The following is a 27,570-nucleotide window of genomic DNA, read 5'->3' as shown; positions in this document are numbered from 1 at the left end:
TTATTATTTTCCCCAGCACTCATGTTGTGCGTGTGTGCAGGTTTGGGACACAGTGAAAGACAACAGGTGTACAAATCTATTCAATTTCCACCACCAGGAAGAAAGGAATCACCCAAGTGCCAATGTCAAACAATGCGCTTCTTATCAATAGGCAATGCTGCATGATCAAAAAAGTGAAGGGGAGGGTAGGGATTAAATCAAAATAGAGTTGGAGGGGGAAATAATGCACTCCACTCCCTGCGGTGCCCACCTCTCCCTGAATACCTCGTGCTCCTTCTCGAGGGACACCCGGGCTACAATCAGCATCTATATTGAGTTGTGATTAGACCAAGGGCCAGGTGGATCTCATTGACTATTAGACCTTGATTGGAGCTCTTCACCTGTATCAATCAGGGATCCCTGGATGACAAACACAAACAGGAGATTCAGAGAGCCTCCTTGCTGGAGGGGCTGGCTCTGAGCTGGCTGGTTAGAGCCCGTATACTATGCACATGTAAATAAAGGGAGACTCAATGGCCTCTGTGCTATTATTTCAGTGGCAACTAGAGAAAACAATATGTACCTGAAGAAAATTCACTCTCAATAATCATCTTTCAGTCAGGTTAAATATTTAAGGCATCATAGAAGGAAACTTGACTTGTTTGATCCTGCTGTCAAAGACTCAGCCCTGTATGTGGAAAGAATGCGGTATCTTTCTCGTGCAAATGGCATTGGGGTAGATGAAAAGCAACGAGCAATCCTTCTGGCTGCTTGTGGACCTGTAGCATTTTCAGTTATTAGAAGTCTAACTTCCCCAGAGGCAGTGGATACCAAAACCTTTCAAAATTTGATGGATTTAGTTAAGGAATTTTACAACACCAAGCCTCCACTGATTCCGAGATGCTATTGGTTTTACTCAGCTGTTAGAGAATTGGGGAATTCAAATCAAGCATTTTGACGAGATTAAAATGACTGGCAGAGGCATGTAATTTTGGTTAACCCTGAGTGAGAAACTGAGAGATGGATTGGTATGTGGGATAAGTAACGTAATCGTGCAAAAGCGCTGACTTGCTGAAGTCCAGCTGGACTTTAAAAAGATGCTACAACTATCTTTATCATTGGAAAATGCAGCAAGAGGAGCAGGTGAGTTATAGGGAATGTGCATGGAAATGGACCCCCTCACCACACTGAATGAGCTTGAGAGACAATGCTCAAGTGAAGGCAATTGTGGACCCTCACTCAGGACCATTGTGTACCCTCACCCAGGTCAACTGTGTACCCTCACCCAGGATAATTGTGTACCCTCACCCAGGATTATTGTGTACCCTCACCCAGGACCATTGTGTACCCTGACCCAGGACCATTGTGTAAACTCACCCAGGATCATTGTGTACCCTCACCCAGGACCATTGTGTACCCTCACCCAGGAGCATTGTGTAGCCTCATCCAGGACCATTGTGTAGCCTCACCCAGGATTATTGTGTACCCTCACCCAGGATCATTGTGTAGCCTCACCCAGGATTATTGTGTAAACTTATCCATGATCATTGTGTACCCTGACCCAGGATCATTGTGTACCCTCACCCAGGATCATTGTGTACCCTCACCCAGGATCATTGTGTAGCCTCACCCAGGATTATTGTGTAGCCTCACCCAGGATTATTGTGAACCCTGACCAAGGATCATTGTGTACCCTCACCCAGGATCATTGTGTAGCCTCACCCAGGATTATTGTGTACCCTCACCCAGGACCATTGTGCACCCTGACCCAGGACCATTGTGTAGCCTCACCCAGGATCATTGTGTACCCTCACCCAGGATCATTGTGCAGCCTCACCCAGGACCATTGTGTAGCCTCACCCAGGACGATTGTGTAGCCTCACCCAGGACCATGGTGTACCCTCACCCAGGATCATTGTGTGGCCTCACCCAGGATCATTGTGTAGCCTCACCTAGGATCATTGTGTTCCCTCACCCAGGATCATTGTGTACCCTCACCCAGGATCATTGTGTAGCCTCACCCAGGATTATTGTGTAGCCTCACCCAGGATTATTGTGAACCCTGACCAAGGATCATTGTGTACCCTCACCCAGGATCATTGTGTAGCCTCACCCAGGATTATTGTGTACCCTCACCCAGGACCATTGTGCACCCTGACCCAGGACCATTGTGTAAACTCACCCAGGATCATTGTGTACCCTCACCCAGGAGCATTGTGCAGCCTCACCCAGGACCATTGTGTACCCTCACCCAGGACCATTGTGTAGCCTCACCCAGGACCATTGTGTAGCCGCACCCAGGATCATTGTGTACCCTCACCCAGGACCATTGTGTACCCTCACCCAGGACCATTGTGCAGCCTCACCCAGAATCATTGTGCACCCTCACCCAGGACCATTGTGTACACTCTCCCAGAATCATTGTGTAGCCTCACCCAGGACCATGGTGTCGCCTCACCCAGGACCATTGTGTGGCCTCACCCTGGATCATTGTGTAGCCTCACCCAGGACGATTGTGTAGCCTCACCCAGGACCATGGTGTACCCTCACCCAGGATCATTGTGTGGCCTCACCCAGGATCATTGTGTAGCCTCACCTAGGATCATTGTGTTCCCTCACCCAGGACCATTGTGCAGCCTCACCCAGGATCATTGTGTAGCCTCAACCAGGATCATTGTGTACCCTCACCCAGGACCATTGTGTGGCCTCACCCAGGATCATTGTGTAGCCTCACCCAGGATCATTGTGTACCCTCACCCAGGACCATTGTGTAGCCTCACCCAGGATCATTGTGTAGCCTCACCCAGGACCATTGTGTACCCTCACGCAGGACCATTGAGTAGCCTCACCCAGGACCATTGTGTAGCCGCACCCAGGATCATTGTGTACCCTCACCCAGGACAATTGTGTACCCTCACCCAGGACCATTGTGTAGCCTCACCCAGGATCATTGTGTACCCTCACCCAGGACCATTGTGTATCCTCTCCCAGAATCATTGTGTACCCTCACCCAGGACCATTGTGTACCCTCAACCAGGACCATTGTGTAGCCTCACCCAGGATCAATGTGTAGCCTCACCCAGGATCATTGTGTACCCTCACTCAGGACAATTGTGTACCCTCACCCAGGACCATTGTGTAGCCTCACCCAGGATCATTGTGTACCCTCACCCAGGACCATTGTGTATCCTCTCCCAGAATCATTGTGTACCCTCACCCAGGACCATTGTGTACCCTCAACCAGGAGCATTGTGTAGCCTCATCCAGGACCATTTTTTAGCCTCACCCAGGATTATTGTGTACCCTCATCCAAGGATCATTGTGTAGCCTCACCCAGGATTATTGTGTAAACTTATCCATGATCATTGTGTACCCTGACCCAGGATCATTGTGTACCCTCACCCAGGATCATTGTGTACCCTCACCCAGGATCATTGTGTAGCCTCACCCAGGATTATTGTGTAGCCTCACCCAGGATTATTGTGTACCCTGACCCAGGATCATTGTGTACCCTCACCCAGGATCATTGTGTATCCTCACCCAGGATCATTGTGTAGCCTCACCCAGGACCATTGTGTACCCTCACCCAGGACCATTGTGTAGCCTCACCCAGGACCATTGTGTAGCCGCACCCAGGATCATTGTGTACCCTCACCCAGGACCATTGTGTACCCTCATCCAGGACCATTGTGTAGCCTCACCCAGGATCATTGTGTACCCTCACCCAGGACCATTGTGTACCCTCATCCAGGACCATTGTGTAGCCTCACCCAGGATCATTGTGTACCCTCACCCAGGACCAATGTGTATCCTCTCCCAGAATCATTGTGTAGCCTCACCCAGGAACATTGTGTACCCTCACCCAGGACGATTGTGCAGCCTCACCCAGGACCATAGTGTACACTCTCCCAGAATCAATGTGTAGCCTCACCCAGGACCATGGTGTTGCCCCACCCAGGACCATTGTGTGGCCTCACCCAGGATCATTGTGTAGCCTCCCGCAGGACGATTGTGTAGCCCCACCCAGGACCATTGTGTCCCCTCACCCAGGACCATTGTGTGGCCTCACCCAGGATCATTGTGTAGCCTCACCCAGGATCATTGTGTTTCTTCACCCAGGACCATTGTGTAGCCTCACCCAGGATCATTGTGTAGCCTCAACCAGGATCATTGTGTACCCTCACCCAGGACCATTGTGTAGCCTCACCCAGGACCATTGTGTAGGCTCACCCAGGATCATTGTGTACCCTCACCCAGGACCATTGTGTACCCTCACCCAGGATTATTGTGTATCCGCAACCAGGATAATTATGTACACTCACCCAGGATCATTGCATAGCCTCACTCAGGATCATTCTGTACCCTCACCCAGGTCAATTGGGTACCCTCACCCAGGACCATTGTGTGGCCTCACCCAGGATCATTGTGTAGCCTCACCCAGGATCATTGTGTACCCTCACCCAGGACCATTGTGTAGCCTCACCCAGGATCATTGTGTAGCCTCACCCAGGACTATTGTGTACCCTCAACCAGGACCATTGTGTAGCCTCACCCAGGACCATTGTGTAGCCGCACCCAGGACCATTGTGTACCCTCATCCAGGACCATTGTGTACCCTCACCCAGGACCATTGTGTAGCCTCACCCAGGATCATTGTGTACCCTCACCCAGGACCATTGTGTATCCTCTCCCAGAACCATTGTGTAGCCTCACCCTGGACCATAGTGTACCCTCACGCAGGACCATTGTGTACACTCTCCCAGAATCATCGTGTAGCCTCACCCAGGACCATGGTGTCGCCTCACCCAGGACCATTGTGTGGCCTCACCCAGGATCATTGTGTAGCCTCTCCCAGGACGATTGTGTAGCCTCACCCAGGACCATTGTGTACCCTCACCCAGGACCATTGTGTGGCCTCACCCAGGATCATTGTGTAGCCTCACCCAGGATCATTGTGTTCCCTCACCCAGGACCATTGTGTAGCCTCACCCAGGATCATTGTGTAGCCTCATCCAAGATCATTGTGTCCCCTCACCCAGGACCATTGTGTAGCCTCACCCAGGACCATTGTGGAGCCTCACCCAGGATCATTGTGTACCCTCACCCAGGACCATTGTGTACCCTCACCCAGGACCATTGTGTAGCCACAACCAGGATAATTATGTACACTCACCCAGGATCATTGCATAGCCTCACTCAGGATCATTGTGTACCCTCACCCAGGTCAATTGTGTACCCTCACCAAGGACCATTGTGTGGCCTCACCCAGGATCATTGTGTAGCCTCACCCAGGATCATTGTGTACCCTCACCCAGGACCATTGTATGCCCACTCCCAGAACCATTGTGTACCCTCAACCAGGACCATTGTGTACCCTCACCCAAGATCATTGTGTCGCTTCACCCAGGATCATTGCGTACCCTCACCCAGGATCATTGTGTACCCTCACCCAGGATCATTATGTACACTCACCCAGGATCATTGCGTAGCCTCACTCAGGATCATTGTGTACCCTCACCCAAGATCATTGTGTGGCCTCACCCAGGACCATTGTGTGGCCTCACTCAGGATTATTGTGTGGCCTCACCCAGGACCATTGTGTACCCTCTCCTAAATCATTGCGTAGCCTCACCCAGGACCATTATGTTGCCTCACCCAGGACCATTGTGTACTCTCACCCAGGATCATTGTGTACCCTCACCCAGGACCATTGTGTACCCTCAACCAGGACCATTGTGTAGCCGCAACCAGGATCATTATGTACACTCACCCAGGATCATTGCGTAGCCTCACTCAGGATCATTGTGTACCCTCACCCAAGATCATTGTGTGGCCTCACCCAGGACCATTGTGTGGCCTCACCCAGGATTATTGTGTAGCCTCACCCAGGATCATTGTGTGGCCTCACCCAGGATCATTGTGTAGCCTCACCCAGGATCATTGTGTAACGTCACCCAGGACCATTGTGTACCCTCACCCAGGATCATTGTGTAGCCTCATCCAGGATGATTGTGTACCCTCACCCAGGACCATTGTGTGCCCTCTCCCAGGATCATTGTGTCGCCTCACCCAGGATCATTGTGTACCCTCACCCAGGATCATTGTGTACCCTCACCCAGGTCAACTGTGTACCCTTACCCAGGATCATTGTGTACCCTCACCCAGGATCATTGTGTAGCCTCACCCTGGATCATTGTGTGGCCGCACCCAGGATCATTGCGTACCCTCACCCAGGACCATTGTGTAGCCGCACCCAGGACCATTGTGTACCCTCACCCAGGATCATTGTGTAGCCGCACCCAGGATCATTGTGTCGCCTCACCCAGGACCATTTTGTAGCCGCACCCAGGATCATTCTGTACCCTCACCCAGGATCATTGTGTAGCCTCACCCAGGACCACTGTGTCGCCTCTCTCAGGTCAATTGCGTATCCTTACTCAGGACCATTGTGTAGCTTCCCTTGGGACATATCGTGAACAGAGGTGACTCTTGGTCAGCAAAACCCCAAAAACAAAGCTAGGCTTCACCCAAACGGTTTTCATTTTATCTCGGAACCAGGCTGGAAGACCATTGTAGTTGCTGCAGGTATCAAGACACAAGGCCCTAAAGGAGACGCAGTGGGGCTGAATTGTGTAAGAGAATTCATAGACTGGTATCCAGACTGTGCACACCCTGGGATGTCCACCTACAGCTGGTTTGGAACAGTTACATTGCTGAGCAGCACTCAAATCAGAACCAAGCAAAATAAACATCTGGTTGAACTGTCACCCAGCTCTTATGGAGATCAATACCAACGCATCTGTAGCAGTCACTCCAGGACCAGTCTTTAACATGATTTGAGCTGAAAAATGTGTTGCTGGAAAAGCGCAGCAGGTCAGGCAGCATCAAAGGAGCAGGAGAATTTACGTTTCGGGCATTTGCCCTTCTTCAGGAATTTGTCTTGCAATCCAACCCTTAAGTTCACGCAAGACCTCAGCCAGACTGAGAATGTATACTGCCGAATTATTTCAGATTAAGGGTAGGACTCCGTTTTGTTCTCCAATGAGAAACAGTTGATGCAGATACCACCAATTGTAGTAAAAGGCCTTGGGCCTTTGCTTGATGGGGTGGAATAGGCTGAGAAAGATTAACCCTGATTGGCTCAACATCTTTTGATTAGAAAATGTCTGCCTGAGTGAAGTCCTAATTAAATACCCTGAAGTTTTTCAGAAAAGTCTAGGCACTCTCAAGTGAGTCAAGGCACCTTTCGTGTTGACTAGGAAGCAATTCTGTGATTCTTCAAGGCCTGCCCAGTGCCATTGCCTTACAGGCAAAAATCGAGGTAGAGGTCAGGAGGCTGGAAAGCAAGAGGATCATCAAACTGGGACAGTTTGCAGATTCGAGCAGTACCGGTCGTACTGATTGGGAAGACCAATGGCTAGGTTTGCCTTTGAGGGGATTTTAAGCAAATGGTAAACCATTTCTCGCAGCTGAATAAATGCCCAGTCCCTCTCATAGAGGACTCGTATTATAAAACCGGAGTGGATTGTGTTATCCTTCACAAAACTGGACATGAGCTGTGTGTATCTGCAATTGGGACGAGATAAGGGGTCCCAGAATTTTGTCTAAATTAATACCCATAAGGGTTTTTACCGGTACGCAAGATGGCTATCTGGAGTATCATCAGCCCTTTTCCAGTGCACCAGGCAGAACATTTTACAGGCTCTATCCCAGGTTGCCATTTCTCTGGAAGACTTGCTAATTACTGATAAACAGCATTTGCAAAACATCAGGAAGACCAATAAAGAGCACTCTGAAAACTTGAACATAGTGCTTAAATGTTCCTCACATGTGGGCTTACAGCTTAGAAGGGGAAAATCTGTTATCCAGGCTTCCGAAGCGATCTACTTAGGCATCAGAGTTGACAAAACCAGCTTACACCCTGTGTAAGACAAAGGGAGGGTGATCAAAGGCACCCTGGCTCCCACATCTGTACTGGAATGTCGGTCTTTCCTTGGGTTTGTGAATTATTACAGAAAATTCATACATAAGCTGGCATCCATATTGGCAATCTTACACTTCCTATTGAACAAGGGTCGTGTAGCTAAGAAGCAGCCTTTTGTGAAGGATGGATTACTGGGCTAATGGTAGACTACTTGGTAGTGTGGATGAGCAGAGGGATCTTGGTGTCCATGTACACAGATCTTTGAAAGTTGCCACCCAGGTAAATAGTGCTGTGCAAAAGGCATATGGTGTACTGAGCTTTATTGGTAGAGGAATTGAGTTCCGGAGTCCTGAGGTCATGTTGCAGTTGTATTAGACTCTGGTGCGGCCTCATCTGGAGTATTGTGTGCAGGTTTGGTCGCCATACTATAGGAAGGATGTGGAGGCATTGGAACGAGTGCAGAGGAGGTTTACCAGAATGTTGCCTGGTATGGTAGGAAGAGCTTATGAGGAAAGGCTGAGGCTCTTGGGGCTTTTCTCATTGGAGAAAAGAAGGTTTAGGGGAGATTTGATAGAGGTGTACAAGATGATTAGGGGTTTAGATAGGGTTGACAGTGAGAACCTTTTTCCGCTAATGAAGTCAGCTGTTACTAGGGGACACAGCTTTCAATTAAGGGGTGGTAGGTATAGGACAGATGTTAGGGGTAGATCTTATACTCAGCGGGTTGTGAGTTCATGGAATGCCCTGCCAGTAGCAGTGGTGGACTCTCCCTCTTTATGGTCATTTAAGCGGGCATTGGACAAGCATATGGAGGTTATTGGGCTAGTGTAGATTAGGTAGGCTTCGGTCGGCGCAACATCAAGTGCCGAAGGGCCTGTACTGCGCTGTATTTTTCTGTGTTCTATGTTCTATGTTCTATGAAGTGAAAAAACAGTTGCTGTCATCTGAGGTGTTGGCCCATTATGATCCCAAGTGAGAGGTGGTGCTGACATGCGATGCCTCCCTGTGGTGGGGTGGTGTGATTCACCAGTGGCCCAACAGAAAGGAGTGCCTGATAATGTACGCTTCCTGGGCTTTGGCTGATGCCGAACCAAAATATGTCCAGATGGAGAAAGAAGGTTTAGCCATCATCTTTAGTTTGAGAAAGTTGCACCAATATGTTACAGACATAAATTTGTAATACTAATGGACCACAAACCTTTGTTCGGGCTACTTAGAGAAGGCAAGGCTGTGGCTTCAAGTTGAATTCAAGGGTAGGCCCATATTCTCAGTGCGTACCATTACAAGTTGGACCACTGTCCAGGAGGTCAAGTGGCGAATGCGGATGCCTTGAGCCACCTCTGACTGGCAGGTACACCACCGGTGGTGCCTCCCCTGGAAGAGTCCATTCTGGTTTGAAACTTTCTGGACACCCTTCTGGTCATTGCTGACAATATCCAACTGTGAACACAGAAAGATCCCATCCTGGCAAAACTAAAACAGCTGGTGGTACTGGGGGAACCCAAAGAGCCATCACAACCAGAATGGAAACCTTTCTGGACCTGGACAGACCAGATCACCATAGAGGACGACATTTTATTATGGGGAGTAAGTGTAATAGTCCTGAGTCAAGGTCACTGCCAGATACTGGCTGAACTCCATTAGTGCTGTTCAGAAGTTTACAGAATAAAGATGTTGGCAAGAGGTTATTTGGTGGCCAGGATTGGGTACTGACATAGCTGGATTAGTGGGGCAGTGCCCAGAGTGCCAACAAGGACAAAAACTACTGCCAGCAGCTCGCTTCCCCCCCCCCCCCATCATGGCAATTGCTGGGTAAACTCTGGATGTAGTTACACGTCAACTGTGCTGGCCCTTTCATGGGCGTAACGTCCTTGCTCAAATTGTTTAGACTTACATAGCGTTCATTTCGCAAACGCAAGGATAATGACTGAAAGGCTGCATCTTCACAATACATGAAGCATTGGTCACAGACAATGGGACGTCATTTACCAGCAGGGGTTTCAAGTGGAATCATAGAAACCCGACAGATACATAGATTCCCTACAGTGTGGAAACAGGCCATTTGGCCCAAGTCCACACCAACCCTCCAAAGAGTAACCCACGCAGACCCATTCCCCCTACCCGATGTTTACCCCTGACTAATGCACCTAACCTACATAGTCTCTATACACTGTGGGCAATTTACCATGCCCAATTCACTTAACCTGCACATCTTTGGATTGTGGGAGGAAACCAAAGCACCCGGAGGAAACCCACGCAGACACGGGGAGAATGTGCAAACTCCACACAGACAGTCACCCGAGGCTCGAATCAAACCCAAGTCCCTGGTGCTGTGAGGCAGCAGTGCTAACCACCGAGCCACCATGCTGACATGCATTTCCTAAAGTCATAGAGCAATAGAGGTGTACAGTTCAGAACCAGACCCTTGAGTCCAACTCATCCATGCCAACCAGATATTCTAAATTAATCGAGTCTTATTTGCCAGCACTTGGCCCATTTCATTCGAAACCCTTCCTATCCATATACCCATCCAGATGCTTTTTAAATGTTGTAATTGTACCAGCCTCCACCACTTCCTCTGGCAGCACCCCTCATATACGCACCACCCTCTGTGTGAAAAAGTTGCCCCTTAGGTCTCTTTTATATCTTTCCCCTCTCACCCTCAACTATGCCCTGTAGTTCTGGACTCCCCGACCCCAGGGAAAAGACTTTGTCCATTTATCCTATCCATGCCCCTCATTATTTTGTAAACCTCTATAAGGTCACTGCTCAGCCTCCGATGCTCCAGGGAAAACAGCCCCAGCCTGTTCAGCCTCTCCCTATAGCTCAAGTCCTCCAACCCTGGCACCATCCTTGTAAATCTTTACTGAACCCTTTCAAGTTTCATAACATCCCTCCTATATGAGGGAGACCAGAATTACACACAGTAACCCAAAAGTGACCTATTCAATGTCCTGTACAGCCGCAACATGCCCTCCCAACCCCTATACTCAATGTTCTCACCAATAAAGGAAAGCATACCAAACGCTTTCTGCATTATCCTATCTACCTGAGACTCCACATTCAAGGAACGATGAACCTGCACTCCAAGGTCTGCTTGTTCAACAACACTCCCCAGGACCTTACCATTAAGTGTATAAGTCCTGCCCTGATTTGCCTTTCAAATGGGATTCAGCATGTTCAGACAGCTTCATAGCATCCATCGTCCAATGGTCTGGTGGAAAGAGCAGTCCAAACATTGAAGGCAAGCTCAAAGAAACAGCCTACCATAATTCACTACCAAAATGCTCCAGTTCCTGTTTGGTTATAGGAGCACCCTTCACGAACTGCAGGGATCGCTCCAGTGATGGGGAGAAGATTCCACATCAGATTAAACCTGATATTTCCAGATCTGATGGGGAGGGTGAAAAGGCAGCAGGAATGCCACTTGCCTCCTCTAAGTGAGAGAGACAGTTTACTTCAGGGGACAAAGTTTGGTGTCAAAACCACAGAAATGTTGGCTCAGTGGTTAGCACTGCTGCCTCACAGCACCAGGGACCCAGGTTCGATTCCAATCATGGGCGACTTTATGGAGTTTTCACATTCTCCCAGTGTCTATGTGGGTTTCCTTTGGGTGCTCTGGCTTCCTCCCACAATCCAAGGATGTGCAGGTTAGGTGAATTGATCATGCTAAATGGCCCAGAGTGTTCAGGGATGTTTAGGGTAGGTACATCACGGGTAAATGTAGAGGAATGGGTCTTGGTGGGTGACTCTTCGGAGGGTCGGTGTGGACGTATTGGGCCTGCTTCCACACTGCTGGGATTCAATAAAAGAAGGCCCTGCGTAGGTAAGAGGTGAGGTTTGGACCCATGACATTCAAAGTTCAGGCAGGCGAGGCAGTCCTGAGCTAACGTGTGCACCACAATAAAGTGCTATCTCGCAAATGGGACAGGAGCAAAGCATACCTGGCCCTCAGAACAGCCAGAAAGAACTGTCAGAAACCATGGATTATTCCCCCCCTCTCTCGTGTTAAGGAAACCTTAGAGTCTGAGATGGATGTAGTTTCGATAATGTTACCCCCTAAAGAAGCGGAGGAAACTCTCCCGATATTCTCTGGGTGTAAGAGGTGGGCTACGGTCTGGTACATGCCACCACGGTGTGTGTCAGAGTTGGAGAAAAGGGAACTGAGATGAAAATATAAGAGAGTGTGAGGACTGCAGATGCTGGAGATCAGAGTCAAAAGTGTGGCACTGGAAAAACACAGCAGATCAAGCAGCATCCGAGGAGCAGGAGCGTCGACATTTTGGGCATAAGCTGTTTATCAGGAAAAGTGAAAATATTCCAGGTAAGCGACAAGAGAAAGGGCAGGAGTTGGGTGAGGTGGGCGGAGGGATATGGTAATTGGAAAGAGGGCCACATGGATCTCGTTGAGTAAGAGATCCCTGATTGTGGCTGTTAACCTGGGCCAATCAGGGAGCCCTGGCTGACAAATATAAGCAGGAGAGACAGGATACCGGTCTCTGTGGAGTTATTTCAAGGAGTGACAGAGATTTAGAGGTAAAAAGCAAAGGAAATATCGACCAAGAAAGAATGAGAAGACAAGAGTCACATTGTGAGAAACAGACATGAAAGCAAGGGAATGAGAAGAGGCGAGGAGAAAATGGACGAACATGTGAAAAAGGAAAAAAAAATCAGGTGATTCAGAGAATCTCCTCATTTTCTTTTTCTTTTTCACATGTTCGTTCAGAGAATCTCCACACTCCAGGGACTGGTTCTGAGCTAGATGCTCAGAGTCCATATACAGTGCAAGTGTAGATAAGGAGTCACTCAGTGATGGGGTATCGACCTCCGAGCAGTTATTTCAATTGGTTAGAGAAACAATTCGTCTTGTTATAAGTATCCTGTCATATAGAGAGTGTGAAATATTGGACATTTCAAAGACTAGAATTTCCTGAAGTGGTTTTAGCTATTGAAGATTTGTTTGACAGAATTAGTCATCTTCGTTTTCATTTCCTCCTACCATGTTTGGCATTCTCCTTTGAATAAAAATGAAGCAAATTCATATTAGTTTGGAAGCATTTGAAGTATTCTGCCCTGTTCTGGACAGGCCGACTCAGGTGTGATATAAAGACTTTGAAGAAGGTGCAGAAAATAGTCACAAGAATAGCTTCAGGGTGGACAATTCCATTGTTGAGGGAGAGTGGAGAAATTAGGCCTGATTTCTTTGGAAAAGGGAAGGTTGACAGGAGATCTAATTTGGCTATTCACAAACATGAGAGTGCACCCTGAGAAAACCGGGTGGAATTGTTCATACTCCTGAGAGGATTGAGAATACGATTGAAATCAGAGGTAAAAACAGCCAAAAAAGTGACATCAGAAAATATTTTTTAAAAATTCTCCCATCAAAGTGGAATGCACTCCCTGAGAGTACGGGGTAAACAGATTCAGTTGGCACATTCAAAAGGGAATTAGATTCCTTACAGTGTGGAAAAAGTCCACAACAACCCTCCAAAGAGGGACCCACCCAGGCATTTACCCCTGACTAAAATATGGGAGGGAATCAGAGCACACCCACAGGGAGAGTGTGCAAACTCCACACAGACAGCTGCCCAGGTGGGAACTGGACCCAGGTCCCTCACACTGTGAGACAGCAGTGCTAACCACTGAGCCAACATGGCAATTATACAGTGGTTTGTAAAGAAGACAGTCCAGCCAAGGGAATGTGACTAATTTAATTGTGCATCTACAGAGACAGTATGGATCCTATGGGCTGAAAGTGTGATTCTGAGAGACTTGTAATGGCATCACACATAAGGGGACATTCACGTTGGTTGTAAATGGATCTTTTTGCTTATTACTAATTAAAAGCTCATCCTTCGAAAGAATGGGTAAATGAGAACATAAGCAAAACAAAACTGAGCAAATCATCCATTTGGGCATCATTGTGGATGATACCCGCTGTTGAGGAATCACATGACATTCAGATGCATTCTCAATATCTCACAGAAACTTCTCTTGTCTGTGCTGTCTAGCAGCTTTTCAAAATGTTTAACTGCTTGTGTAACATAAGGGTCTTTTTAGATGTTTCTAACTGGTATACTTACTTATTTGATTTGTTTATGTCTGTGTGAATTTTAAGTCTCTTTGAGGGCATAGAAATGATGCCACCCATACTTTCCTTGCCAACTCTGTGCCAAGACCAACCATGGCATGCATTGCGTGTCCCACAATGTTATGAAGGATTTCTGTGGTTAATGCAAGTGAATCATTAAATAAAGGTCCTTTCACCAAGAGAAGTTGCAGGAAATTCCAAAGTTTTGTTTCTTCAAAGTTGTCGTCAGTGATAACACAGTTTACAATGATCAACACATTTTCTGAAATGAACCTTACCTTTAACTTGATGGAAGAAGAATGACTTTAACTCTGCAAGACAGTGTAAAGGTGTCATACTCATTCGTGCCCATGAGACTACTTCAACATTTTTTGTTCCATGAAAACTAAGTGAATTTGATGGGTTGGTTAAATGAAAATTATACCAATAAATTAAAGACTGTAACTTGTAGGATACATTGAAAATATTTATTCACTTTATACTCACAGATCCTGTCTCCAAGTGCCTTGAAAACTTCAATGATTGCGACCTTTATAAGGTGACGACATTCTACCGGGAGAGATTGGAACAGGCAATTGAAGAAGCGGTGATAGGTGTCAGCTTGGTGTTAACGTACGAGGGACATTTCAATGGCCAGGAACATCAGGCAAGTGAACAAAATCACTCTTAATCTGAATTGCCTCAACATCCGAAAACTTTCAAGAGATCCTATTATTTTGGCAACAGATCCAATCAATGTGAGAAATGTCTGTCAATGTTTTGGATTTGCAGATCATAAATGATATCTCTGTTGGAATGATGAAAACATAGAAATAATTGGAAGACAGGATGTGGTAATTTGGACCATTGACTGCTGCCAGACATCATCATGCATTCCAGCTCTTGGTTCATAAACCTGAACATTATGATACCTCACATACAGATCTGTTTAAAACGATGCAGGTTTCAGCTTCTGCCAGTTTTTCAGGCACTATCCTCCATAAATATCAACTCCTCAGTCCCTCCCTAATTCCATAAGCACTTGTTCACCACACTGCTAAACAAAATATATCTGCTATCTCTACTTGGTGCTCTCATCTTACATATACCTAAAGCATCTCTAATCACCCTCATCTGTACAACTGACACGATTCAAAAAACATCCAAGCCCAATTTATTGTCCAATCCTCAACAAATTGCTGAAAAATATTCTCATGAATTCCATGGATTTCTTCCTATAGTGCAGTCAATGAAATCATCTACAGAGTCTCCAACCTCAGTCTAACTGGTGTACATATGGTTCAAATATAAACTCTCATCTTCTGATCCTCTGTGTCTCAGGTCCCGAAGAAATTATTAATTTTCTTCCTGCCCACTTACCTGCCCAATTCCCTTCACCAATCTGTGCACTAATATTTCTTTGTCCTGTGCCCCTCATGCCATTTCTATGGTTTTTTCTAGATTTAATCGTCATTCCGAGATACATTTGATCATTCATCTCAAGCTTAAATTTTGTCTGCTACATTGCAGAGCATATGTAAATTCCATTGATATAGAATAGGATTGACAACTAGCAAACACCTGGATATTTTCCATGTCAAGGTGAAGGCTTCTTAATTATGCCCCCTGAATGAAAGTCATGCATATAAGTTCAGGAACTGCATGCTACGCTCACCTCAATGCTGCACGACCCCAATAAAAATTGCCTTCCTCTCGCAAAACATTCATGAACTGTGTGAACCATTTGTCTTGCCATTGAGGCAATTTTGCATCCAACATACGTAAATGAGGAAAGTAGAAAAGTCAGAAATTGTTTGTGAAAGATTCTCTGGTGCTGTTTGATGATGTCATTGCAGAAAGATGATAATTCTGCAGGTCCGTGGCTCTCAGGAGCAATGGGTAAACTTGGCAATGGAAAAAAAAAAGAAAATACAAAATGGGAGAACAGCAAATAAAAACAGCCAAATTAGATGTTAGTGATAGATTGGATGCACCAAAAGGAAATAACAGAGAAATTAAGAGGGCGTTTTGCAAACTTCCTTTTTTTAAATTCAATAATTTCAGATCACATACTCGAATACACTTTTTTAATTGGTTGTATAATACATCTTTCATATCTTTTTTAAATTTAGCTTTTGAGTTTATGCATTGCTCAAGTTGGCTTCAAGAAGGGCTTATGCCCGAAACGTCGATTCTCCTGTTCCTTGGATGCTGCCTGACCTGCTGCACTTTTCCAACCACACATTTTCAGTTCTGCCATCATATCACCTCCAGACTCATAGTTTCACTGTCTCTTATCTAATCCTTTGATATGGCCCCATTGAACAATATGTCATTTGATCTTCCCTACCCTCTGAACAGACCTTCTGTTTTGTTAATTATTCTTATCTCAGCTACCGCTTTCATTTGATCAAAATCTATTATGTTTCCCAACTATTCTCACTTCTTACAAAACATTACAGACCTGAAATGTTAACAGATTTTTGTTTTCTCCACATAACACATAGATTTGGCCAATCTTGATTGGCATATTTAACATTATATTTTTGTTTTTGGCTTTATGCCATTGATAGCATTAAATAGTTTCGGTTGCACCAGCCCAGACACCCTCATTTGGATCCTGGGATATTTTAGTATTCTAAGCAGTCTGCATGTGATGTCTCGCAGTGGAGGCCGGGATGTTAAATGTCTTCAAGGCAGAGATTGATAAATTCTTAATCTCGCAAGGAATTAAGGGATACGGGGAGAGTGCAGGTAAGTGGCGCTAAGATGCCCATCAGCCATGATTGAATGGCAGAGTGGACTTGATGGGCTGAATGGCCTTACTTCCACTCCTATGTCTTATGGTCTTGTAAATGAATTTGCCAATATCCATTTAGATTCTTGTTACCCTCATCAGCCACCATGGATACCTTCTGAAGAAAATTACAAAAGGTAGCCACACACAGTGAGGAACCACATAGTCATTTGACTTGATCAATAATACACATTTTAAACTGTTAGATGCCAGTTTCTGACCAAAAATAACAGCATGTGTTTACTTTTTGGTTTGTGTTTACTCTGGTTTCTGGCTCTGCCTTCATTGCAATAATAGGACGAGATCCAAGATGGCGGCGACCCAGCGAGTCTGAGTCTGTAGTGCTCTGCCCAAGACTCAGACAAAGTGGGCTGCCCGCCACCACCACACCTGCCAAATAATTTAAAATAACTTTTATTCAATACAGTTAGTCATTTTGAACTGAACTTGAGTAGTTTGATGCTCTGTTAAAATGACTAAGGGAAAGAATGCCCGCAGCTCGCAACACACAGGAACCCCTCCCCCACCCTCCCTAGCTGCAGCAGAGGTGTCTGAAGCTACCCCGGGAGACTTACCGACGGTGGCGAGCCTTGCTGCAGTGATTGCCAAACTTGAAGAGAAGATCAATGCCTTTATAGAAGAGTCCAGGAGCAGGTGGGAATTGTTGTCTGTCGCGCTGCAAAAGCACGACCGAGACATAGAAAAAATCGAACATCGAGTCGGAGGGGCAGAGCTAAAGGCCACGACCTGCAAGTCTACTGCAGAATTGGCCGTGGGTCGAACAGCGAGTCCGGGCCTTAGAAGATCACATCATCAACCTCGAGAATCGAGGTCGTCGAAAAATATTCGTTTGCTGGGCCTTGCCAAACGGGAAGAGGAAGGCCAGCTTGCAGTGTTTCTGGAGCAGTGGCTTCCTCGGATGTTGAAGTTGGAGGCTGGATCAGGCCAGGTAAGGGTAGAATGGGCCCACCGGGTTGCAATATGCAGGCCCGGGTCGGACCAGCGCCCCTGCCCGGTCCTATTCCGGCTGCAGTGCTATAGAGAGAAGCAAACACTCCTGGAAGCCTCCAGAAATCTCGGGAAAGATCCCCAAGCCATGACTTAAAAAGGATCCAAGATTATGCTGTTTCAGGATTTTCCCCCAGCTTTGGACCATAGAGGAGGGTGTTTGATGAAACGAAGAAGCATCTAAGGGATTTAAACATTCAATAATCCCTGCGCTACCCAGCAATGCCATGTTTAACCACGAAGGGTCCATCTATAACTTCGGATCGCCGGAGAAGGCCAAGGAATTTTTGGACTCTCTCAAATAAATTGTAAGAGTTAATTCATGTAGTGAATGAAGTTGTTCTGCTCACCAACACCCGCCCCTCCCCAAACCCCCTGTTCCCCGGTATACCCTTTTTTTTCTCTTATTACCTGTATTGCTTAATATTATCTCTGGGGGGTAGGGAGGGAGCTTATTTGTTTTCCAATTTGCAATTTTCCTTTTTGTTTTATATATATAGGCCGTGTGGTCTAGTTGACTCAGGTGAGGAGGGTGCCTGTCTTGTCTTACCTTATCTCTTTCTTTTAGAGCGGGTTTGTTTCCCGCTATTATTTTGTGTTACTATATTTAATTATTATCTGCTAAGACTGTAATTTTATAGTTTTATATGTTTATACGTGGTATTAACATTGCCAAATATATTGCTAGGTGTTGGTGTGGGTAGGAGTGGGTAGGGTACTCACTGTTAACTTTAGCTTTACAGCACACTTGAATTTTCTTTATTTTATTATGGGATGCCTGGGTCGAGGGTGGGGCACTGGTTGGGAGAGGATATGATGGGTTTTCGGAAAGGAAGTGATGCCCCCTGGAAACAAGGGGGCAAGTCTCCGTTTAAATATGTTTTATATTTTTTCTATTTAGAAATTGTGTTTTATTAAATTGGAGTGGATTAAAGAATCTCTATTTTTGTGAATTTTCTATGGTCTATGCTGGGAGTGTTTCAGATGGGGTTTCTCGTTCTGGGGGGGTCTCGGACTTGCCTGGACGATTATGGTTAGTCATTCGATTAAATGGTGCACCTCAAATGTCAAAGGGAGTAATTCGCCAGTCAAAAGGAAGAAAATGCTATCTAATCTCAAAAACGAAAGGAGTGATATAGCTCTCCCACAGGAGACACATTTACTAGATAAAGAACATTTGAAATTAAAACAGGGTGGATTTGATCAGGCTTTCTTTTCTTCTTTCAGCTCAAAAAGTAGGGGAGTAATCATTCTTATTACGAAGAATCTCCCTTTCAAAATCCCAAGTCAGATAAAAGATGAATCTGGACGATATATATTGGTTGAAGCCCTTATAAATGGAGAGGAATATGGGATTTTAAATCTGTATTGTCCCCTGAACCGACGGCTCTCCGGGCTCGTCATACAATTATAGGGGAAGACTTTAATTGTATTATGGACCTGGAGATAGACAGGATACCCAAGAGGACTGCGGGTGTATCCCCCAGATCCAGACAATTGGTGGATTTGAATAAAGAATTAGGATTAGTAGATGTGTGGAGGTGGTTTCACCCACAAGGCAGAGATTTCTCTTTTTACTCTAATCCACATAAGTGTCAGACTAGAATTGATATGTTTTTTGCCCCCTTGACCTTTTTGAATTCCATATCATCCTGAAAAATAGGTGTTATGATAATTTCTGATCATGCTGCTGTGTATATGGAAATCAAGGCTAGGAACAATGAGGCATCCCCCTGACATTGGCTTATGGATTCCTTCTTAATGAAGGATAGTAAATTTGTAAAATACTTTTCTCAAGAATTTAAAACTTTTTTTGCAAATTAATTCAGGTACGGCTCGTAACCCATCAATGATGTGGGAGACCATTAAAGTTTATGTGCGAGGTCTGATCATTTCATACTTGGTGACCCAGAAAAATCGAAAGGGAGTACAACAGCGTCTACTTGAGGCTCGTTTAAAAGCAGCTGAAACAGCATACATTGACAGATTATTGCTAAATTACAAAGGATTACGGCCCTTAGGACAGCCCTGAATACCGCACTTACCCAAATGGCAAAGAGGGAAATATTATTTGCAAAGCAAAGATTATATGAATTTGGCGATGAACCTGGTAGATACTTAGCATTTCTCGCAAGGGAATAAAAAGGCCCCTCAAGCTATCACATCCGTTAGGGAAAGTACTGGTACTCTGACTCACGATCATAAAAGGATCAACACATTCTTCAGAAAGTTTTATTCTGATTTGTATAAATCACAGGATTGTGAAGATAGAGCCAGGAGGATGCAGTCCTTTTTCCGGACTTAACTCCAGAACAGGTGTCGATCCTGAATGCTCCCCTAACAACCCAGGAAATACTTGACGCAATCAGGCAACTTCAGAGCGGTAAGGCACCTGGCCCAGATGGACTTCAGGTTGAAGTTTGCAAAGAGTTTCCAGGAGTATTAGCTGGTTCACGCATGGACATGTACAACTACTCATACGGTCAGGGCTGCCCTCCCGCCTTCGCTGAAAGAGGCAAATATCTCTGTTATTCTCAAAAAAGGAAAGGACCCAGAAGATTGCACATCATATAGACTGACATCCTTGCTAAAAGTAGATTTTAAAATTCTTTCTAAAACATTAGCATTGAGGCTGGAGACGGTATTGCCACACATCATAAAGGAGGATCAGACGGGGTTTATCAAGGGCTGTATATCATCTAATAATATTAGAAGGGTTTTGAATGTGATTCAAGTCTGTCATCAGGAAAAGTACTGGGAATAGTAGTCTCGGATGTGGAGTAGGCATTCAACAGGGTAGAATGGTCATACCTGTTCTATACATTGGAAAGGTTTGGCGTTGGGAAGGTATTTGCTAAATGGGTCTCAACATTGTACAATGATCCCAAAGCAGTTGTGATCACTAATGGTTTAGACTCAGATAGCTTCAGTGTGGGTAGTGGCTGCTGTCAGGGATGTCCTCTCTCACTGTTGCTATTCACGCTAATAATTGAGCCACTAGCGGAAGCTATACGGGTTGACTCTAATATAACGGCCCCGAGGATTGGTACAAGTAAACATAAAATTATCCTTTATGCAGTTGATGTTCTCTTTTTCTTAGTAATCCTCTGATATCGTTGCCCCGCCTGATCCAAAATATTAATATATTTAGTGCATTCTCAGGTTACAAAATTAATTTCTCAAAATCAGAGGCCATGCCATAGGGCAGCCTCGCTAGTATGTCCCACTTATTGGACGGATCTCACTTTCCCTTTCTGTGGTCTCTGGAGGGTTTTTTATATTTAGGTATTTTTATCACCCCAGTATTTGGTCAGCTGTACAAGGTCAATTTTGGGCATCTACTGGAAAGGATAAGGCAGGACCTTCAACGCTGCGGGGAATCTTCCAATTTCCTGGCTAGGAAGAATAGCTCTAATTAAAATGAATGTCTTGCCCCGTCTCTTATACCATATGAGAATGCTCCCAGTGATGCTGCCGAGGCCAGCACTGTGCAAATTATATGGTTGGCTTGGTTCTTTCATGTGGAATCATAGATTTTCCCTCATTAAGTTAAGGAAGCTACAGCTTCCACAGGCAAGGGGAGGGCTGGATTTTCCATACTTTAGGAAGTGTCAGCTGAGTTCCCTATTAAGCTACATAGCAATTGGTTCTCGCCTGACCCGCAATCAATCTGGCTGGACATCTGGGCTTCTCAAGTAAAGTGTCCTCTTATTAACATCTTATTTTTAGATAAGATGAAAATCATTATGGACCACTGTAAAAACCCCATAGTATTAAACACAATTAAAGCCTGGAATATAATGCGGCAAAACGAGGGTAATTCACATAAAACATCCCCCTGTACTCCCATTGTAGGGGTATGGTGTTTTCAACCAGGGCTCACAAATGCCACATTCAAATCCTGGAGGTCCAGGGATATTTCCTATTTAGGGGATCTGTTTGAGAAGGGGGCCCTGATGTCTTTTGAGCAGCTGCATCAGAAATTTGGATTACCTAATGGAGATCTCTTTCAATACTTCCAAATTTGAGATTACATACAGAAGAAGACTACGCTATTAGATAGCCTTTATAAATCAGATAGAGAACGTAGAGTGTTGTGGCCAATGGGTGTATCCTTGGTCAGCACTCTTTATCACTTATTACATAATGAAGTGTCGGAAGACATGGACCATCTGCTTAGAACATGGGATCAGGAGTTGGGGCTGGAAATTTCTACAGGAATGTGGGATGACATCTGGGAAAATGCCAGAAGAATCTCCATTTGTAACAGAACCCAGGCCATTCAGTTAAAGATACTCCATAGGACTCATATAGCACCGGAACAATTGGCAAAATTTAGGGCAGGAGCAACTCCAATGTGTCCCAAATGCAAAACAGAGGTGGGCACTCTTACACACTGCTATGGACATGCCATAAGATCCACAAATACTGGACCAAAGTAGCAAATGCCTTGACAGAAATCTTGGGATAGGAAATTAGAGTAGATCCAATATCTCTTCTCCTGGGCTTCTCGAGTTTACCTTCTCTGGATGTGCATGGGAGGAAATTATTTTCCATTCTCTCCTTTTGTGCAAGGAAAAATATCTTAGTCAGCTGGGTGGCCGAGGGCCCTCCAGGACTTCCGAATTGGCACAGATTAACCATGCAATGTATTCCTCTTGACTTCCTTACAAATATGGTGCACCAAAAAACTGAATTATTCTATAAAATATGACAGCCCTTTTTGAATTACATAGATAAGATATTTCGGCCATATTGTCAAGGGCTTTCATCTCGTTGAGGTAGCGGTTTTGGCTGTTCCGGGGGCCCCTTGGGGGAGGAATCCCGCATGAATACGGGTTTTATTACGATTTGATGTTAACTCATTCCGAGCATGTACTTCACTACTTAATTACTATGTTATCCTTTCTTTTTCTCTTGAGTAATGTAAGATATTTGATCATACACTCTGGCTTGTTGTAGGTAAGATTAGTAGTTAGTTGAGTTTTGTCTTTCTCGTTTTTTTCTCTGTATCTCTTCTTTTTGGTTGACAGGCTTTGGCTATTATTTATTTAAGATTTAATTGTGTATTAGTGTTTGTACTTGTGTTTTTTTTATTTGTAAGTTTGTAAAAACATGTTAAATTTTCAATAAAAATGTCTATTTTTTTAAAAAGCAATAACAGGACTTTAGCAGTTCTCCAACCCTGCATCATCCAGACTGTTGGCACAGTGAAATGGAAAGTGAAAAACTGAATATAGAACCGAGCTGAATACAGCACAGTACAGGCCTTTCAGCCTTCAGTGTTGTGCCAATCTTTCATCCTCCCCTAAGATCAAATTAACTTACACATGCTACATTTTACTATCTTTGTGCCTATCCAAGAGATAAATGTCACTTAAATGTCCCTAATGTATAAGCCTGTCCTACCACTGCTGGCAGTGCATTCTGTGCACCCACCACTCTCTGTGTAAAGAACCTACCTCTGACATCTCCCCTAAACATCTCTCCTAAACCTTATAATTACACCCCCTCTTGATAACCATTTCTGCCCTGGGAAAAAGTCTCTGACTATCCACTCTATCTACGCCTCATCATCTTGTACATCGCTATCAAGTCACTTCTCATCCTTCTTCACTCCAATGAGAAAACCTTTGCTATTTCTTTCCCTGATTCTCTGAATCCTTTCTCAGTGATTTATTCATATTGGAATGTGCTATACATTTGGGCCACTATTGTGGAAACTGTTTATTTGTCTTATTCACCAGACATCCTGCACTGAATTCTTCAGTATAAATCATTGTACAACAAGCACGTTGTCTATTCCATAGCTTTGGTTTCTAAAACTTCTGTACTAAACTAAAATGTTAACCTCCTATTTCCAGCCGATTTCCTTTCCTTCTGAACTTATTGCTACAAACTCACGTACAAGCTAATTTAAACTCACTTTGAGAGTCAGAGAGTCATGGAGCCAAAGAGCATGAAGACAGACACGTCAGTTCAACCCGTCCATGCTGACCAGGTATCCTAAATTAATCAAGTCCCATTTGCCAGCATTTGGTCTATATCCCTCTAAACCGTTCTTATTCATATATCCTTCCAGATGCCTTTTAAATGTTGTAATTGTACCAGCCTCCACCACTTTCTCTGGCAGCTGGGAACAGGGAGATGTTCATGAAATTCTTAAACAATTTCCAAGTAGAATATTCATTGTGTTCAGTTGCTTTTCTACATTCTTCAAGAGGTATGATTATTTTACATGAAGACAATGTTAGTCCTTATTCCTAAAAGACATCAGTAATGAAGCACCGAGATTTTAGTGAACTGACTTTTATTAAAAATATAAAACATAGGCACTAAGTTATCCTAGAGAAATGTTTTTAGAGCTATTCGATTTTCTGGGTCTGTAGATTGTTAAGGTGCAGAGAGGGAGAACGCCAATGTTTCTGGTGATCATAATTGAGGAAGTATGTTTGGTTGCAAATCCTATTGGATGACACGGATCCTTTGCAGCAGCAGTGAGAAGTACTGAGGAAGTTACAGGAGTTGGACAGGGGGGGGTGATGGATGGCAGTTTCAGGAAGCTGGAGAAACTTCAGATACAGTCAGGTAGATAGTTGACCTCTGAGAAAGGTAGGAGAAAGTGAGGACTGCAGATGCTGGAGATCAGAGCTGAAAATTTGTTTTTGCTGCGCTTTTCCAGCAACACATTTTCAACTCTGAGAAAGGTAGTAGAGGTAGGCAGGTAGTGCAGGAGTCTCCTGTGGCTCTGCCCATCTCAAACAAGCATGTTTTTTTGGAAGATGTAGAGGGTGATGGATTCTCAGGGGAGTGTGCACTGACAGCTAAGTTTCTGGTACAAGGACAGGCTCTAATATAATGAGGGGTATGTCAGGTTCCAAGCAATCGATTGTTATAGGGCACTCTCTAGTCAGAGGCACAGACAGATGTTTCAATGGCTGGCAAAGGGTGTCTTTGAGAAGGTGCAGAATATTCTCAAAGTGGAGAATGACAAGCAGGCAGGTCTTGTACGCATTGGAGGCAACAACATAGGGTGAGAAAAGTACCAAATTCAGATGAGATAATACAGGAAATTAGGCAAGACATTAAAAAGGTAGGAATATCTGGTTTACTCCCAGTGCCATGTGCTAGTGAAGGTAGGAATATGAGGATAGAACAGATGAATGTGTGGCTGAGGAGCTATTGCAGGGGAGAAGGATTCACATTTTTGAATAATTGGAATCTCTTCTGGGGTGGAAGTGACCTATTTACAAAGACAGGTTGGAAGGGAATGAATAAACTGGTGGGGAGATTTGCCCGAGCTTCTTGGGAGGATTTAAACTAGTAAGGGGCCACACAGACCCAAAGAGATAGTAAGAAAAGAGATACGTCTGAGGCTGGTGCACTTGAGAAAAGGAGGAAGTCAAACAGTCAAGACAGGCAAGAGTAAGGCAGAGAACGAGGTAGGACTGGTAAATTAAATTGCATTTATTTCAATGCGAGAGGCCTAGGGGTAAGGCAGATAAACTCAGAGCATGATTGTGAATATGGAACTGGGATATCATAGCAATTAAAGAGATGTGGCTCAGGGATGGACAGGACTGGCAGCTCATTGTACCAGGGAATAGAAGCCATAGGAAGGATTGAAAAGGGGCAAGACAGGAGGAGGAGAGGCAGTTTTGCTCAGGGTTAACCTTATGGCTGTATTTGGGGAGGATATTCCTGGGAGCAAGTCCAGTGAAGTTATTTGGGTGGAACTGGGAAATAAGAAAGGGATGATCAGTTTATTGGAATTGTACTATAGAACCCCCAAGTAGTTCGTGGGAAATTGAGAAGCAGATTTGTAAGGAAATTTCAGTCATTTGTAAAAAAGAAAATAGGGTGGTAATGGTAGGAGATTTTAATTTTCCAAACATAGACTTGGACTGCCATAGTGTTAAGGGAGAGGAGTTTGTTAAGTGTGTACAAGAACATTTTCTTATTTAGTATGTGAATCTACCTACTAGAGAAGGTGCAAAACTTAACCTATTCGAGATGATTATAAATCCAATTTCTTGTGACCTTTACCAACACTTAACCCACAGCTAAAGTAAGGCTCACTGGTCTATAATTACCAGGGTTGTCTCTACTCCCCTTCTTGAACAAGGGAACAACATTTGCTATCCTCCAGTCTTCTGGCAATATTCCAGCCAACAACGATGACATAAAGATCAAAGTCAAAGACTCGGGTTCCCAGAGAATCCTAGGATAAATTCCATCCAGCCCAGGAGATTTAACTATTTTCACACTTTCCAGAATTTCTAACACCTTCTCCTTGTGAACCTCAATCCCATCTAGTCTCACAGCCTATTTCTCAGTATTCTCCTCAACAACATTGTCTTGATCCAGTGTGAATACTGATGAGAAATGTTCATTTAACGCTTCCCTATATCCTCTGACTCCACGCACAACTTCCCACTACTGTCCTTGTTTGATCCTTATCTTACTCTGGTCATTCTTTTATCCCTTATATACCTATGGAAAGCTTTACTGTTTTCCCTGATCCTATCTGTCAACAACTTCTCATGTTCCCTCCTCGCTCAACTTAGCTCTCTTTTAGGTCTTTCCCAGCTAACTTGTGACTCTCAAGCTCCCTAACTGAGTGTTTACATTTGATCCTAACATAAGCCTTCTTCTTCCTCTTGACAAGCGATTCAACTTTCTTTGTGGGAATCAAGGGAGGTGATTGCTAGACTCCTTGCTGAGATATTTGTATCATGGATAGCCACAGTTGAGGTGCCAGAAGACTGGAGAGTGGCTAATGTGGTGCCATTATTTAAGAAAGTTGGTAAGGAAAAGCCAGGGAACTATCGACTGGTGAGCCTGACATCAGTGACAGGTAAGTTTTCGTATGTGATTCTGAGGGACAGGATTTCCATGTATTTGGAAAGGCAAGAACTAATTAAGGACAGTCGACATGATGTTGTGTATGGGAAATTGTATCTTACTAACTTGATTGAGTTTTCTAAGGAAGTGACAAAGAAGCTTGATGAAAGTAGAGCATTGGATGTTGTCTATATGGACTTCAGCAACGCTTTTGACAAGGTTCCACATGGTAGATTGGAAGATTTGAGCTATAGGGAGAAGCTGAATGGGTTGGAAGATTTGAACTATAGGGAGAGGCTGAATAGGCTGGGGCTGTTTTCCCTGGAGTGACAGAGGCTGAGGGTTGACCTTACAGAGGTTGATGAATTCATGGGGGGCATGAACAGGGTAAATAGTCGAGTTCTTTTCCCCAGGGAAGGGGAATTCAACACTATAGGGCATCGGTTTATGGTAAGAGGGGAAAGATTTAAAAGGGACCAAAGGGGCAACTTTTTCACACAGAGGGTGGTGTGTGTGTAGAATGAGCTGCCAGAGGACTTGGTGGAAGCTGGAACAATTGCAACATTTAAAAGGCATCTGGATGAGTATTTGAGCCAAATGCTGTAAAATTGGACCGATGGTAACTGAGGATAATTGTCCGGCATGGGCAACTTGAATCAAAATGTCTGCTTCCATGCAGTACATCTCTGTAAGTCTATAACTCTGTGACTGCACTTGAAAGAATACTATTGCTCTGGGAGACACACATCGCTTTGAACAGAGTGTTGGAACGTTTATCTGCTGTCAGGTGTTATTGTTAATCCATTCATGGACTGTGTATGCGTGCTATCGTCAGCATTTATTGACCATTTGTCACTGTTCTCATGTTTGGTATGTTACCTCCCAGGTGCAAGGGTACATGACGTCTCTGATCGTGTTTTCCGGGTCCTTAATGGGGAGGGGGAGCAT

The 27,570-nt window shown here is 44.8% G+C and overlaps 1 pseudogene; it reads left to right on the top strand.

Moving 5' to 3' along the window:
- Window positions 1–27,570, top strand: part of LOC140486122 (NACHT, LRR and PYD domains-containing protein 3-like) — a 57,639-nt pseudogene that overhangs the window by 10,080 nt on the left and 19,989 nt on the right.

Source organism: Chiloscyllium punctatum, chromosome 15 (genome assembly GCF_047496795.1).
Source record: "Chiloscyllium punctatum isolate Juve2018m chromosome 15, sChiPun1.3, whole genome shotgun sequence".
In the NCBI taxonomy this organism is placed as follows: Eukaryota; Metazoa; Chordata; class Chondrichthyes; order Orectolobiformes; family Hemiscylliidae; genus Chiloscyllium; species Chiloscyllium punctatum.
The sequence above is the reverse complement of the archived record's forward strand: the minus strand, read 5'-3'. Positions and strand labels throughout refer to the sequence as shown.